Source organism: Sapajus apella, unplaced genomic scaffold (assembly GCF_009761245.1).
Source record: "Sapajus apella isolate SASKATOON/1434 unplaced genomic scaffold, GSC_monkey_1.0 scaffold18, whole genome shotgun sequence".
Lineage (NCBI taxonomy): Eukaryota > Metazoa > Chordata > Mammalia > Primates > Cebidae > Sapajus > Sapajus apella.
The window spans coordinates 23783927-23801270 of NW_022436958.1; the positions used below are offsets into that span (position 1 = coordinate 23783927).

The following is a 17344-nucleotide window of genomic DNA, read 5'->3' on the forward strand; positions in this document are numbered from 1 at the left end:
ACATATTTCTTTAACTACTGAACAATTTTTCCCCTCTGGAGTACTTCCTAGTACTCTGAAAAATTACAAATTTGCAGAACCAGAATTGTACTATATTTTCCTAGATGACGTAGGTGTAGAAGAATATTTGCAAAATAAATTGGAGAACAACCTGCTGATAGCACCACAATTCATGCATATAGAGAGAGATGGAGAATAGTCAATAGCATAAAACACAGTGTAACAACAGTCAGCATTAGTAGATGCTCCTTACAAAGCTGGTACTGCCCTAGAATTCACTGAATCCACAGAGACACAGATTGGTTAAGTCCTGCTAAATTCACATACCTATTAAGTAGCAGATGAGGGTTTCCAACCCAGGGATCTACCTTTCAGGGGCTTGTCTTAGTCACCTCACTCTGGTAATGCATGCCCCACAGATCTCTCTGTAGCTGAGATTTATATGGAACTTTTCTAAGGGCAGGAAGCTAATACTTATTTTGTACTCGCTCTGTTAAAGTTCTCAGTAACCTTGTGAAGCAGGAATTCGAATCTATATCTCAAGTCATCCAGTTAGGGGCTTACTTCCATGTTGCTGTTCCATTTGTGAAAGGGCTCAAAAGTGCTACTGGGACCCATTAGTGCTGTCAGATCACTTGTTAGGGTTTCCATATGGCGGTGGCTCGTTTGCAGCAATTCCTTTGAGAAGCCAGGAGGAAGGGCTGAGGGAAAGGCCTCTCCCGGGGACTGCTTGTAAGCACAGAAAACATGTCTGGAGAGAAAACGCAGCATGAAGCCGAGGGCACACATACATCAAGGTAGCTTTTCTTTCCTTTCACTAACAAGCCTATGAGGCCAGGAATAAAAGACTAAAATGGTCTGTCAGCCAACACAGGTGAGAATTGTTGATTATCAGACTCCACGGGAAAGAGGGGCGGGCTTGTCGACTGGAACATCTGCTGCCCTCCGAGAAAGGGGCCCACCTAACAACACCGAGTTGAATCTTTCTTGAAGCTGCAATGTGCATCTTCCTCCACCCCAAACTACACAAAAATGCAACATAATGGGAGAGTAGGATGAAGCAAAACGAATGCCTTTTCTCTTTCTCTCTCGGAAGGATAACAGTGGCACAGTCCAGGCTGATCAAATTAAGGCTGAGAAGGGAGTATGTCTGGATCTTTGTCTTCAGCAGAAACCCATGGGCAGATGGTGGAGTGTGAGTGTCGTGGGGCATGACCCTCCCAGATGTGGGCATCCCCCAGAGGAGCCCCCACAAGGGGAGATAAACAGGGTCAGCTGGCCTGCAGGTCACCATGCTGGGCTTCACACTGGGCTGATGCATCACTAAAGGAAATCCAGGGGGATTAGATCCCTTTGGAGAGAGATCTGAGCCTGGAGATGCCTCTTAGCAAAACTGGCTCAGTCCAGAGCAGTCTTGCTGGTCTTGAAAGTACTGTGGCAGAGAGAGACGCATCCGGGGCTCTGAAGTCAGTGGGCTGATGTGAACTGCTGTCCCACTACCTTCTTAAGTGCTCTCTTTGAGCCTTGGGTTTTCCCACTGTATAATTTATATATTAATGATAATTCACAGAGTGGTTTTAAAGAGCAAATGAAATATATGTGTATAGACTCTGTAAGCTGTGAAGTGCTGTAAAATGTAAGCTGTTATAATTATGAGATCATTTTTATCTACCTCAGATACCTAGGTGGCCACTGGAAGTCAGGACTTCAGCAGAATCATTTTTTTTTTAGTCATGCATTCAAATGTTGGTTGTAAAATTGCCTGCCTTTCATTAAGCTAAATACTTACTAATATTGATTAGATGGTAGGTACTATTGGAGCCACAGAGGATATAGAGAGAAGACCTGACCCTTGATCTTGAGTAGCTCATAGTCTTATAAGAACAAGAGTCCTGTAAACAAATATTACACCTGACTTATACAAATTCAGCCCAAATCTGTGAGTGGGTGGGTGGGTGGGTGGGGAAATGGTGAGGCAGATGAGGAAGAGAGTGAGACTCTGATGGACTTTGCAGTAGGATCTGCTCAGGGCTATCACAAAGGTGGAGCTGTAATGTGCACCTGGGAAAGGTGGTCACTGAGAAGTCAGAGAAAGTTTTGCAGGGTTAGAATCACCTTGGTGGCAGATCACCGGACAAACTGCCAAAGACAGCAGCTCCCTAAATAGAGGAAACTGCAAGGGCATGATCCTGCAGCTTCAGGGAGGAAATTCAGATAGTTCCAGGACCACCCAGAATGCTTACGCCTTGCAAAACGCTAGGGGGCGATATTTCAACTATACTCACCATAGGTGAGCATATTGATTAAGACTATTTTATGCAGATGGGAGTCAAGCGTCTTGGAGGAAGATGACATTTTTTTTCCATTCACAAATAATGCTATATGGGCTCACCCAGTTCTGCCCAAACCTTGAGCTGCTCACACAGGCAGTGGTGCGTAATTTGAGCCTTGCATTCTCTTCATGCTACTTCCCCTTTGGGTGAGGAGGAAAGGGATGGTCACGTTCTTGCTCAGGAAGAAAGCCAAGGTGACAGCTTTCCTGGGGCCACTGGGGCCTATACCACCTAGCTTATAAGAAAGGCTAACAAACCTCTACCTTTTCTTTGAATCATTTGGTTAGTCTTGTTTTCACACTACTTTTATTTCTTTTCATCTGGGGCTTACAAACATCGGGACAACATTTTCCCTTTAAATGCCAATTTAAAAGGTGACACAGTTAGAGAACCTGGAGAGAAAAGTCTCTTCCTGCTCCCCCACCAGCCACTCTTCCAGGTCAAAGTGCGTAAGGTGTGATGACTGGCCCAAGGCCCGGCCTTCCCTGAAGCTTTTGCGTTGACGAGAACCCTCTTGGACTTCCCGGAAAGGAAGTGAGGTGAGTTCATTCCTTCACACTAGGAAGGGGATTTCTTAGGTACTTGCGGGGAAGAAAGCTTTCTCAAGCTTCAGGTTGCCTAGAGGGAGAAAAACCATCCTGACTCTCTCTCTCCACCCATGCTTTGTTTCTTTTCTTTTTGTTGTCATGAAGCCTGGGTGCTCTGCATGCCTTGGCAGATGTGTTTTATTCCTCTTGGCTCCATGCCTGTCCGGGCTGTCCCTGCCCCAGGCCAGGGCAGCTGGAGGTGACTCATTGTCTGAGTCTAGTTCCTGTAGATTCTGGGCTGGTTTTGTTTCTTTAGGAAACTTCCAGCACTGCCCTGGACTTGCCTTAAATCAAACCACTCTTTGTGATCAGGGACTGCTGCTTTCTATCATTACTCCTAACACTTAGCACAATGTGGAGCACGTGGTAGGCAGTCAAAAAAATCTGTGTTGAATCAATGGAATGAATGGTGTATTTTACATGGATTTATGTATATGTCATGTCAGGTTTCTCCAGACAAAAACAGCATCAATAAGATTAGATAGATACATAGGGATACAGATAGAGAGATACTTACTTTAATGTATTGGCTCACACAATTGCAAGGGCAAATCCAAAATCTGCAGGGTGGGCTGGCAGCCTGGAAACTCAGGGAGAAGTGGCTACTACAGTGGAGTCAGAATTCTTCTCTGGGAAACCTCAGTTTTTGCTTTTAAGGCCTTCAACTGATTGAATGGTTGAATAAAGCCCACTTGTTATCAAGAGTGATTTCCTTTACTAAAAGTCAACTAATTGCAGATAATAATGACATCTACAAAGCACCTTCACAGAAATACCTAGATTAGAGTTTGATTAAATAACAGGGTACTAGAACCTGGCCAAGTCAACACATAAAACTAACATCACATCAAGAAACCCTGTCTCTACGAAAAATACCAAATTAGCGAGGCATGGTGCATGCCTGTAATCCCAGCTACTTGGGAGGCTGAAGCAGGATAATCACTTGAACCCGGATGGTGGAGGGCTCAGTGAGCTGAGATCACACCATTGTACTCCAACCTGGGCAACAAGAGTGAAACTGTCTCAAAAAGAAAAAAAGAAAGTCCAGAAAAACAGCTGGCCTAACATCTGTACCCCAAATCCAGCTAGGTGCTGACAGTACCAAAATACTTAAAACACATTCACTGCCCTCAAAGAGATGACTCTCTAGTGAAGGAGACAGTCCAGTAAACAGATAATTACACACTGATGAAATAAATACTATAATCAAGATGTGAATAAAACTTGCCCACTGTTATTTAGAGTTTGGTAACCTTGAAGTAGTCAGAATGACCTTGGTAACCCGAGAGAGGGTCTGATGTCAGCCAGACTAATATTATAACCTAGCTGCTCTGAGGAGAGAGTTTAAAATACCGTCTTTAAATAAATGGACTGTGAAACAGCCAAAGGGTCTTCATGCCAGCAAATGTCAAAACACCCAAGGCAATCTGGGTATTTGGAGAAAGACCTGTAAGGCAACCACTCTCATTCTTGCTGCCTGCAGCTTCTCCTGAATGCCAATCAGACACGCCGGGCCCTGACTGAAATCGTCCGGACAAATCCCCCAAGAAATTGATGCCTGGGAGGGCAGGCTAATGATGCAGCTCTGTCTGTTGCCTTACCTATGGTAAGTGAGGCCCAGGGCTAAATTCAGCAACATTTCTATTTCTGGAAGGGTAGCCTTGCATCTTGTTTCCCTCCCACTAGTAGTTGTGAGCAGACTGCAGGCATCTGTTGACTTCAACAGCTCTGATAGCTGTAATATGCTCATTTTTTTCTACTATCTTTCCAACAATATCTGTTGTCAAAGTAAAGATTGGGCTGTACATATTTAGTTGCAGATGCATTGCTAAAAGCATGTTGGTGGTGGTGGTGTTGGATTCCTCCCTTGTCTTCTGCATAGAAACATTAGGATCAATGCAAATAAATACCAGTGTCTCTGCATTCTTAGGCCAGTCCATGTGGTCAAATCCATTAACTAGACTCCAAAACTGGGTCTGCTTTATGTTAAATCTGCTGCTAACTCTTGTGGAAGCAGAGAAGTCGAGGACAGTAGAGAGTCTCATTGATACAGAAAAAGCAGCAGGGATGTTAAGATGTCACATAAAGAGTCAGAATCTGGCTGGTCAAAAAAGTATTCGAAGACTGTAACTGGCTGCCCAGGAAGAAGGAAAGCCTTCAATCTCCTAGAGGCTCCTTCAGGATGGGGGGATTGGAACGGGGCACAGAGGAACCCTCATTGTTTACTTGTTTACTTTATATACTTCTACATTGTGTAACTTTGCTACAAAGAATATATATTGCTTTTGTAATCTAAAAATTAAAAGCAGAATTTTTTAAAAAAGATAATGGATTACTTAGCACAGGAACAACAATAACACCAGCAACACAAGAGGACCAACTGACCCTGACAGGGAAAAACTCTGAACCCCACCAAGCACACAGCTCACGAGGGCAGATTAGAGGCAACTTTGATCTTCTGTTTTTTTGCTGAGGCTTTTAAATGCACCAACCTATCCAGGATAGTCCATTCACAGCAGCGTTGCCCCCTTGCCCCCCTACCCTAAACCCAGGATCTTTGTGCCAGGAAGTCCCATGACCCCCACCTAAACCTGACAGGTGGTAGGTAGCAATGGCCATCTGAGTGTTGATTTGTCAACCTAGATGAAGCTTAGGACTGACACACAGTTTAATTATCATGCAGAGCTGCAGCTGGAGGCGGCTGGAGTGAGTTGACATCTGCTTTTGCAAAGCACAATTTCTGCAAAAAAAAATTAACCACCAGAACTCTTGATTCTCTCTAATTAATGAAGAGGAAGCCTGGAATCTTCAAAGTCCACGAATGTCATACTGCCATTGTGTCAGGATTGATCTCCTTTGTTCTAGACCGAAGAGCATGCCTCTCCTGCCTCTCCTAATTCTTTATAAATTGAATTTTTCTATTACTAGTTGTGACAGCTAAGAAACATGACTTCAGAAATTCACCCGCAGTTCATGCTAGTATTAGAAGCTTGAATAATAATAATTTTTAAAAAGAACCATAATGGAACAAACGTCCTGTCTCTGACCCAGAATTAATCATAGTGAAGAGATACCTACTGAAAGGAAGGTTGTTAATTAGCTCTAATGGCTCTTGCTGGGTGGAGTCTGAATGACTGGGAAGTCTGCAGACAGAAGGAAAGAGGAGATGCTTCTTCTTCTCTGTTTCCATGTGATGCCAGGGTGAGGCATGATGGGATTTGCTTCTAGGGTACAGGGAGTCATGATGGAGGCCAGAGCAGTGCTCGGCTCAGTAAGGGATGCATTAGCCTGGCAGACCAACCTCCAAACATCCTCCAGGAAAATCAGGGGAAGTGAGTGGTTGTTTTCACAGCAAATTGCCTAACCCTGTGGTCTTATCTGAGCCTATAATGAAACCCACCACACAGAAGCCAGAGTGGAATCTTATTAAGCCCTATGTCAGACTGTTTCACTCTGCTCCGAACCTTCCAGTGGATCCCATCTCTTTAAAAGATAATAGATGCCGGGCGTGGTGGCTCAAGCCTGTAATCCCAGCACTTTGGGAGGCCGAGGTGGGTGGATCACGAGGTCAAGAGATCAAGACCATCCTGGTCAACATGGTGAAACCCTGTCTCTACTAAAAATACAAAAAATTAGCTGGGCATGGTGGCGCGTGCCTGTAGTCCCAGCTACTCAGGAGGCTGAGGCAGGAGAATTGCTTGAACCCAGGAGACGGAGGTTGCGGTGAGCCGAGATCGTGCCATTGCACTCCAGCCTGGGTAACAAGAGCGAAACTCTGTCTCAAAAAAAAAAAAAAAGATAATAGATGTTGTTCATCAGCCTGGAAGGTCCTGCCTATCTGGTTGCTGTTTCCCCTCTGACTTTACTTCCTTCCCTTCGCCTCAACTCACTCTGTTCCAGGCACATCAGCTTCCTTGATATTCCATCAACACTCCAAGCATGCACCCACGTCAGGGCCTTCACACTGGTGATTTTGTCTGGATGTAGCACCGTTTTCCAGATTTTTACTTGCCTCACTTTTTTTCTTCCTTTAAAACTTTGTTTAAATATTACGTTCTTAATGAGGCGACTTTGACCACTCCATGTAAAATAGAACCCTCTCCCCCAGCATCCTCCTTCCTCTTTACCCTGCTATATTTTTCTCTCTTACCTCTTAACACACCTTGTACTTTCCTTATTTATTATGTTTATTGTTAAATCTTTGCCTCCTCCACCTTCCACTGGAGCATAAGCTCCACAAGAACAGGGATTGTTGTCTGGTTTGTTCACTAATGCATCCCCAGCATCTAGAACTGTACCAATTCAAGAAATATTAGGAGATTGGAAGAATCAGTCCTTACACTTTGGAGTGCTTGCTGGTCTATGTGAAAACTGCATGTTTCTGTCCAACATGACTGCTCAAACATCTTATAAAGGCCAGGGTATGGGCAGGTCCTTTTTTTTTTTTCTCAAGTGCCTACAGAGAGTATTATTGTTGCCTTTGGTCGCCAGATATTAATAATTAAAGCAAATGGGGTGATCAGAGTTAACTATTAGTTGAGGTGTTACTTTATTTTCCAGTGGCTTCTATGGGAAAAATCTTGTCCTAGACTGGGCAAGGGTGGTGCTTTTATGGGAAGGGTTGGTTTTTGTCCCCAGGGTGCATATTGTTTCTCTTTCAGTCCACAGAGAACGGGAAGTCTTTAGAGACATTGTGCAGTGGAAATCACGGCAGTCAAAGGCCAGGGGGTTTTCCTTGGTGTAACTCAACAGTGACTCTACTGAGCAGGAAGCATTCTTAGGCACCCAAGGAAGAGGCAAATATGCTGAGGATACAGGACCAGAGCTCCAGGAGAGAGCTTTAGGGAGGGAGCTGCAGTAAAGCCTACAGCCCCTGTCATCTCCGCGGATTGTTTCCAAACAACAGGGCCATAGATCTCTGTACAAGTTGCTTTCTCCTACAGAAGAAAGAATTGAAGAACGCCTAGTGAGTCTTGCCTGTGTCTATAACTTACTAGGTGTTTAGTATATCCAGCAGAGGTTGCAGTTTAGACAGATCAGGGCCCTGGGAAGCAGATATATCCAACCTTCCACGCTCTACTTGATTTGTGCCTTACATCCAGCCCTTAGCTCAAAGGGCCTGATAAAATAGGAAAACATGTCTGCATTCAGTTAACAAGCCCGCCGGAGCTGGGCTCTATCCCTGATTCTGCAGCGCTTGTTGAGTTAATTTTTGCCTTTCATCTCCCTGTCCATGGTTTCTAATCCCATCTTCTTAAACTTTACAGAGTGGTTTTTTTTTTTTTTTTTTTTTTGGCATTCACTTGTCTGAATATTTCCTTAAAACAAACAAACAAACTTGTATTTTAGCTTCAGGGATATATGTGCAGATTTTTTTATGCAAATAAACTCATATCATGAGGGTTTGCCGTACAGATTATTATTTCATCACACAGGTACTAAGCCTAGTGACCAATAGTTATTTTTCCCAATCCTCTCTCTCCTCCCAACCTTCACCCAACTCTGTTTCTTAATTAAAAAGAAAGAAAGAAAGAAAGAAAGAAAGAAAAGGCCCAGAGAGGTCAACATATTTGTCTGAGGCTACACTGTTATTAACAGGTGGAACCAAGACCCACACACCAACTCTGCAAATCGTTTCTGTCCACAGTGCCCTTGAGATCAAAATGATACCCACTCCATTTTCCTCTAAAAGCTGCAAATAAAATTGTTCTTATGAGTTAAAAAGTACTAACACAAATTGGATTATCATTAAAGTGGCCTCCCAAATTTAGAGGATGTTCAGAGGTCAGAGATGAGAACCCTGGCTAAATCTTGTGAGTGTCTGAATGATTGTGTTTTTAAAATATTCTAAATTCAAATTCCAAGACTGACATTTAACGCATCCTCCCAAAGCCAAATTTGGCGTAGTGACCTGGTTCTAAATAGCAGCATTGACCTTCCCTCTTAGACTCATAACCTAAATTATTCTGAAGATTCTTCCTCCAGACTGCTCCCGACAACCCACCTGGAGCAGCCTCTAGGACACTCCTGCTGATTTACAACTGCAATCTTGCTAAAAGGAATGGAAAAGAGCCAGGATGAGTTTCTGCTAGACAGAATTACTGGCATGAAATACTAACATGGCTACAACTTGGCATATGAATGACTGACTGCATCACTGCCCCACCCCGCTTTTCTTATTTCAATGAAATAGGTTATTTGTTGGAAAATTGAGGGAGTCTTATTCCTCAACCCTAGCCCCCAAAGAGTGAAGGAAGAAGGCTGCTGACTATGCTACTTAGTACGTGTTTGAACGTGGCTCCCAACAGCCAGCGTTGAACCAGGAAGCCTTTTCTTGTTCAGTTTCCATGTCAGTGGTTTGTCTTTGATGAGCATCTGTGACTGCTGTGTGCAGGGCCCTTCTGTTTTCTGCCTTTATAGGAGGAATAAAGACGACTAGGCAGGAGGCAAGCAGTAAGCTCCAGCTGTCCCTGGTTAAGATGCAATGATTAGCTGTGAATCGGCCATTTGGCTTAGGCAAAATAGTCTATATGAAAAAGGAAATGCCTTTCTCTTGTATTTATTCTCTTCTAGAACCTTGACCCAAGCTGTCAATTAGTCAATCAAACATTTATTGACACTCCCCCCTCCTCATTTTGCACAAAGTGCAGGGTGCCAGAAGTAAAACATTACAAGTTATTCAAGACTTAGCTTGGAAAATAGAACAAGTATTTATTCATCAAGAGGGGAAAACTCAGATGACTATCTGAGGGGAGCAGGTGGGCAACATAAATGAATGAATGAATAAAGCTGTTTCATAATAGCATTTTAAAGTGCATTATTTTTACACATACACATTTTTCTTGTATATTTAACACACAGGAATATTCTTTTCTCCTCAAAATCAGAGACTTGTTGGTCTATCTGTAGTTTTCACATTTTTGAGAGGAAAAAAATGTCCTCCTCAATTTTTCTATACAGTAGAGTTAGTGCCAAGACAAATGGCAAGCAAAACCTGGTTTCAATGTTCAGAGACAATTGAAAGTGGATAAGAAAGTGATGAGGACTGTATCCAGTCAGAGAACTTATGGGTTATTGGAAGGGAGCAGCTGCTTGTTAAGTGCCATTTGCTTTGTGGCTGAGTGAGGATGGGGGCCTGGAAAGATATCTTCAAATTCTTCTAAAACACTCTATTTCCCCAAGCTCGCCATGGGGTATGTTGCCATTTCTCTCCCTTAGATATCTTTTGGTTTGTCTTGTCCTTCCATTTCTCTGAAGTGGATGGGAGGCCCCTCAGTGAGGGCTGGGGTGTTTTGTTTGTTTGTTTTTATTTGTTTGGTGTGCTCATAGGGGTAGTCTGAGCTCGCTGCACACAGCTGCTGGGCAGAGCTTACTCCATGTCATCATCAGCCTCACCAGGGCAGAATGGGTACCCTCCCTACAGTCTGGTCAAAATCATGCAAAGTAATGCACTAACTCATGAGTATCCATTACTAAAGAAAGCAGAAGAATACTCCAAATGTCACCCAGGCCTCATACAGATAACCGTGAAAAGGCCTCTGTGGTAGATTGCAACATGGCCACAAAGGCCTCCCTTTCTTGTATTCTCGCCTCTTTGCTACCCCTCCCATGAAGAAATCAGTTTCTCACATTTGACTTTTGTACATTGATCTTGTATACTGTGATCTTATTAAGCTGAGTTATTAGTTCTAATGTATTTTGTTATAGATTCATTAGGATTTTTGATGTAGACAGTCATGTCATCTACAAATAAAGACATTCTTACTTTTAAAAAGTATTTTTCTCCACTCCATTCTGGGTGTGACTGTGTGGCTTGTTTTGACCGTTGGGATATTAGTAAACATAGTACAAGTAGACACTGGAAAAGTGCTTGCACACTGAGGCTGGCTGACCCCTGCTGCTCCAGATCCATGGGATCACCATGAAAACAAACTTGAAATTATTTCTCCACTTAGAGGAGAAATGAGGTCCACACTCTAGCAGACATCCTGTTACCCATTAGATGTGTGAGTCAGGCTTCTCTTAGACCAACCATTTGGGCCAAAGGAGACCTGCAGAAAAACCGCCCAGCTAAGCCCAGCCCAAATTGCCAGCCCACAGAGTTGTGAACTAATAACGTGCTATGCTGGTCAATCCAATTGAAGGCCAGATTCTCCCCACTGCTATATCAATTTGCTCCATGCTCAGGTAATGATGATAACATGGCTACATAAGAAAACTGCTAGTGAAATCACAGAAACTCTGTGCAAGGGTGCTATACCAGTTCCCTCCTCCTATATCTCCAGGTCAGCCTTCTCATTGTTTGAATGCCTCTGATTAAAAAAAAAAAAAAAGGAAAGAGGAGAGTATGTGATGAAAATTGCTAACCAGGAAAAGCAAAAGTAGGAACTGTGCTGGTTATTGATTTTGAAGTCAAATTTGCCAGGTTAAGCCTACATCCAAGTTGGGAATTGCATAGGTGAGTGGAGAGTACAGAGATTAGAGAAGAGATAGCCTAGAGGCATAGTATGTATATGAGCCATGAATGGTGTCTGTCTCAATTTTAACAGCCTTTTTGCTTCCTATGTCTTCAAAAATTGCACTGTTCACATGGGGCAGCAAGTCAGCCCCAGCACATCCTTGCTTCTGCCTCTTTTTCTCCGATCTAATTCCCTGGTCCCCAAGAGTTTTCCAGTTCATCTTTTGGCAGAAACATCAGTTTTCCTCAAGTGCAGATAACAGGCCTTAGACTACAACCCAGCTTGGAACTTGGTAAGTCAAGTTCTGTTTAATGAAAGGCATAAATAAAGGCAGGAATTGAATTCAAATATATTTTCTTGAATGCAAGTAGCTGATTTGTTTATGAGGTTTATAGTTTTATTAATTACTATAACAATATTTACTTATAGATTTGATTTAGGTGTGGCTCTTGATATTGTGAACACAAAATCAACATTAGTTTCCTTTATTAAGAACCCCACAGCCTAATGGGAGGGTTCAAACTGTGTGTGTGTGTGTGTGTGTGTGTGTGTGTGTGTGTGTCTGTGTGTGTGTGTGTGCATGTGGAGAGAGAGATATAGATACAAAAACTAAGAATGCATAACGGCCCAGCCCAGGGAGCACCATAGATGAGGGAACTAACCATATGTATGTGCATAAGTTGAGTGAGGAGTCGGGGAAAACTTCAACAGAAAGTGATGCTCAACCAGATTCTTGAAGAAAAGGAGAAGATTCCACTAGGCAGATCTGGAGACACAAAAGAGCCCTATGCATTTAGGGAACAATAAATACTTAGTTTTCCCAAAGCATAGGGTATATTGCTGTGATGAAGGAAAGATGGTATGGAGGGAATAATGAGAGATGAGGCTGGAAAAGTGGGCAGAAGTTTCTGGATCTTGAATAATCTTGAATAGCAGTTGAGGTGCTGTAGGTGTTTAATTGTGTTTTCCAAAGTTCTTGTGTTGGAAAGTTAATCACCGTTGTAACAGTACTAAGAGGTGGGATCTTTTAGAAGAGATCAGGCCATGAGGGCTCTACCCTCAAAATGGATTAACACCATTATCACGGGAGTGGGTTCATTATAAAAGGGTAAGTTCAGCTCCCTTTTGCCTCTCTCTCACTCTGTCTTGCTCTTCCACCTTCCATCATGGGATGATGCAGCAATAAGGCCCTCACAAGATGCTGGCCCTGATCTTGCATTTCCCAGCCCCCAGAACTATAAGCTGACAAATTTCTGTTCATCATAAATAACTCAGTCTGTGGTATTCTGTTATAGCAGCGCAAAACAGACTAAGATGATAGGGAACTTAAAATTTATCTTGTATATGATAGGGAGCGAGTGAAGAATTTTAAACAGAAGATAAATGCATTCTGATTAGTCATTTTGAAAAATAACCAATGGCAAAACATTGGTGAATTGGAGGGAGGAAGATTGCTTGGGGAGTTAGTGTAGCAGTCTAGGCAAACGTAGATGAATTATAATGCCAGTGGACATGAAAGAGGAAAGGACCAACAGCAGGTCCAGGTGAAGGAGGAAGACAAATAAGCCTGAGATATCCTGCTCAGGTACTTGGTTGAAGTAACCTGATGTAGCAGAGCTGTATGTATGGGTGAGCTTTGTGTTGTTAAACAAAAGAATAATTTTAATATTACAATTTGACACATCCATCAACCTCCTATGGGGCACCCCAAAGAGGTAGAATATTTCAAAGGAGAGAAGCAGTTAGGGCATAGAGTAGATAATAGTTTAGAATGGGCTAAGTACAAAGCTGAATGCCAGTAGCGTGAAGGACAGTCAAGGGCCTTCTTTCGGGAACTCCAACCTAAAATAGCAGTCTGGGCTAGGCTGGCTGGATTGGCAGGCCCATGCCCTGTGGCCGGGTTGGGGTGCCATGCCTGTGAACATGCTGGATGGATCCCCAGATGACCCTGGCCTGTAGTTAGCTCTTATAACTACATTTGGCTGTGGGTGATTTCCAAAGTAGCAGCAATGACAGCTGACAGCTTTGGAGGTATGTTTATTTTCTGTAAAGAAAAAGTGCCCATAAGAAGTACACCTCCCAAGTGGTTGTTCCTCCTGGTTGGACTAAGAGCTTCTGTGGCTGAGAATATGCCTATGGTTTTGTAAAGCCATTAAAAATTAATCACTTTTTTCTTGAGTCAAAATGTCTTGAATCTCTTGGGTAATTTAGAAGAGTCAGTGTAAGTTCTACCCCTGGGAAATATGTCAAAGAAAAGCCTGCTTGCATGCTTTAGTTCATTAGAGTATCTTTTCCCCTTCTGTATATCACAAAAGTAAATTCCAGTACAAGGATTCAAAGGCAGAGAAGGAACCTAACCATAACAATCAGATTAGAAATAAATGCCCCCTTTGAGGATCTGAAGTTGGAATACAAGATTACACTAAGTTTGAGACTCTCTGATTAAAAATTCTTGCTGTCATCTACAGCTCACAAGGCCAAGCATCTGGTGCTAAGTTTGCTTTACTGTACAGTAACTAGGGAAGACATTGAGAGATTGCAGTAGTAGGGTTTTGTTTGTAAATTGAACTTTAGATATTGTATTTCATCCAGGGAACACTAGAGGGAGTAAGTCAGAGAGAGAAAAAAGGTTACAATGGGAATGAATGGGGAACGGAGAGGAGAACTGAAAAGAGGAAGGCGTTTTTTTGCATTTCGCTAAGGCAAAAAATTTTCCTTAGGCAGACACTAATATTTGTATTATGACCAAGTAACTTTATATTCAAAACCTTGTGTTAAAAAACTTTATGATATTCTGAGCCTGTTCAGAATCTAAAATAGGAGAGGAAAATTATTACTCTCTGACCAGAATCTGTATCCTGTCCATCTTAGGCATTTTATGAGCCAATATAATATAGCTCTACCTGCAATTTTTTTTTTTTTAATTTTAAAGGATACATTATTTGGATGAAAAACCTTTCACAGATATTGGATTATTTTTTCTTTACAGTACTAGTGGTCATAGTTACAGTTCTCATGGAGAATAGTAATGATACTAGGCATTTTCAGACACTTGTAAGAATAAAATATGCTCTTCATAGATAATCTGAATTTGAAACCCTTTTCTCTCCATTTTCTCCATAATTCTTATGTATTAGCTCTACACTAAAACACCATTTTACAATCCAGAGATACTGAAGTTAACTGGTCCAATGTCATGCATATGCCAATGTAAATATGAACTGATATTTATTTTCTTGTTTCAAATGTCCAGCTCTTCATTTTCTTTGTGCCACTTGAAGATAAAGTTAGTGAAGACTAGAGTCTCATCACTGATTTTTCTAAAAAACTTGAACAATTAATTACTACAATCAGAAACAAATATCTCAAAATCTTAATGAGAGACTGATCAACCGATTATTAAAATATTTTACGGAATAATGAACTAAGGCTTTTATAAAATATTGTCCTTAAACCATAGCAGATTTTTAAAATGCAGCTGTTAAAAGCATGTGTGAATCCAAACGTAAGAAAAATCACAATAAAGCATGCTAAGTTAATAAGGATTTGTCCTTTTACAAACCTTGGGGTAGGCTCACCTGGACGTTAATGTCAAGAGAGAGAAACGACATTACAAACTTCCTAAGGCAGCGTCTGTTGGAAACGATCGGTGACACTGACAAGAAACACTCAGTTCTGAAATTTGGATTTGCATTTGTTAGCCATGCATTATCCTACTTACCTCTCAGGGTAGAACTTTTAATTTCAGAAAGTGCTGGCATGCATTACTGCACCCGTTATCAAAAGTCTTTGGCAGAAATGCCATTTATCCTTGTTGTGGTAATGAACAGATTTAAAACATTCTGGTGTCACCATCCCTGAAAAAGCACATTCATTTGAATATTTCTTCCACCGGCATAATGAAATATTTCTTGAAGGCACATGGGTGTAGAATACTATGGAGAGATATTGCTGGTGAATGACAGAACGTCTGGTTGATTTACATGAAACCCCAAGTGCTCATATGAGAATAGGATAGGTTTAGATTGACGAGCAAATGTGTAACCAGACTTCTGGCTGACAAATGGCAGAACTATGCCAGCACATTAGCTTCTCTGGAGAGAGACCAAAAGTGAAATGGGAGGATCAAGTTCATTCTATAAAGGACATTCAAACCTAGTGGATGGCAGTGTGGCTGGGATATTAAGCACTTATAGATATTAGTACCCCCAAATAGTATTGAGTGAGTTTACAGTTGAGCTGGCCAACTGTAAGCCAGTGGTTAAACTCTTATAAAGCATTGCCGTCTCCTGTGTGTGTATATTGACATTCCTTCAGGAGGATCCTGGTGTTTTCAAGATAAGTCTATTTTATTGGCAGCTTTGGTCACTAACTCTAAAAATGGATTGTTTGAGTAAACTAGAAACTGAAAATAACAACTGATGAGATTAGTGTAAAACGTGGTGCCAAGCATTTAGTGGTCCAGATTGAATTAGATTTATTCTGGCACAGCACAGCCGTGAACAGAAACATCCACACAGGCTTTGTCCAAAGGATGAAGAGTTTGGACCCATACTCTCTTTTACAGGCTGAGATTGAAAGTTCAGGATTTTGAGTATGCCTTCAAGGAAGTAACGCGATAGTAATAATAGATCCTCCTCAAGTTCCCATGGCGTGCCAGGCCCCCTGCTTGGCACTTACTGTACATTATTTCATTAGATTCTCACCACTACACTGTGGGTAGGATTCATGATGTCTGCTTTATAAATGACCCTGAGGTTCAGAGACATTGGATGACTTGTCCAAGGCCATATAAGTAGGTGACCAAATCGTGATTTAAACTCCAGTCTGACTCTTAAGCCCTTTCCATCATGTTACAATCCTTCCCAAGTGTCTGATGAACAGTACTCATTAACGTTCACCGCTTGCAAGCCCTTTGGTATTTGCAGAGCATTGAGGCAAGAACAACAGAGAGAGCCAAGAGTCCTGGGTTTGAATCCTGGCTCTACCATTTATTTACTCACTGTGTGATCTTGGAAAAAGTTCTAACCTTTATGGGCTGTCTCCTGATCTATAAAACTGTGTGTGTGTGTGTTGTGTGGTGGGCATTAGAAGGTTTATAAGCTACCTTTCATTTCTAACCTTTGATGATTTTGTGAGCTTTCAAGGGGCTTTTAATTTCCTGAAATTGAGGTGCAGTTTTGGTCTTTTGCTTTGTAAGTGAACTCAGCTGTGAGGAAACACTTCCATTTGAAATTCAAAAGCTGACTTAATTTCTGCCACAGAGACATCATTTCTCCCATCTGTAAAATTCATGTTTCTAAGTGGGTTGTCTCAACACAAACTACCTTTTATTTTCTTGGTGGGCAACTCCCCTGTGTACTGAATGTGGTGCTCTGCTCATAAGTGCCCCATAACAAGGGTTGTAGGACATGCTAGGAATACAAAGTGGTATACCATAATATTACCACAAAGGGATGTCGCTGAAGTTGGCTTTCATATGAAGGCAATAAATGTTACTTCCTGTAGGTTAGAAGACCAAATATGCATGGAGCTGCCTATTTTGGATGCTTTGGTTTATTTCTGTAAATTAATGAAATTTTATTTATCGCATGTCCCTCCTTATTTATAATTCTGTACAATATGCTGGCATCTCTGCAAATGGCTGTCTATGCTTACAGTGCACCACCCTTTGCTAGTTTGGCCTGCACCCATTCCTCCTGTTGATGGAAATGTATACATTGACTCTCTTGCCATGAACATTCATCGCCCACTGCTCTGCATTCTTGAAGATCAAATGACACGGGCCATGCCGTATGTGGGGAGCAATGTTTCAGAATTCCTTTGATGTTGCGCCTTGTGACAATGGCTAAATCCAGGCTTTTGCCATTTGACTGAATGCCAGATGTGTTAGCCTGAATTCCTATGATCTTATAGATAGATAGCTGGATGGAAAAATAAGATACAACCACTGCTAAAACCTATT

At 42.0% G+C, this 17344-nt stretch overlaps 1 protein-coding gene across 5 annotated transcripts in view; it reads right to left on the minus strand.

The window, feature by feature from the left end:
• Positions 1-15381, minus strand: part of ITGB6 (integrin subunit beta 6) — a 133913-nt gene extending 118532 nt beyond the window's left edge. For all 5 annotated transcript variants that reach the window (XM_032286507.1, XM_032286510.1, XM_032286509.1 and 2 more), the window contains exon 1: positions 15101-15381. The gene's annotated coding sequence lies outside the window, so the exon portion shown is untranslated. The remainder of the gene's footprint in view (positions 1-15100) is intronic.
• Positions 15382-17344: the final 1963 nt, after the last annotated feature.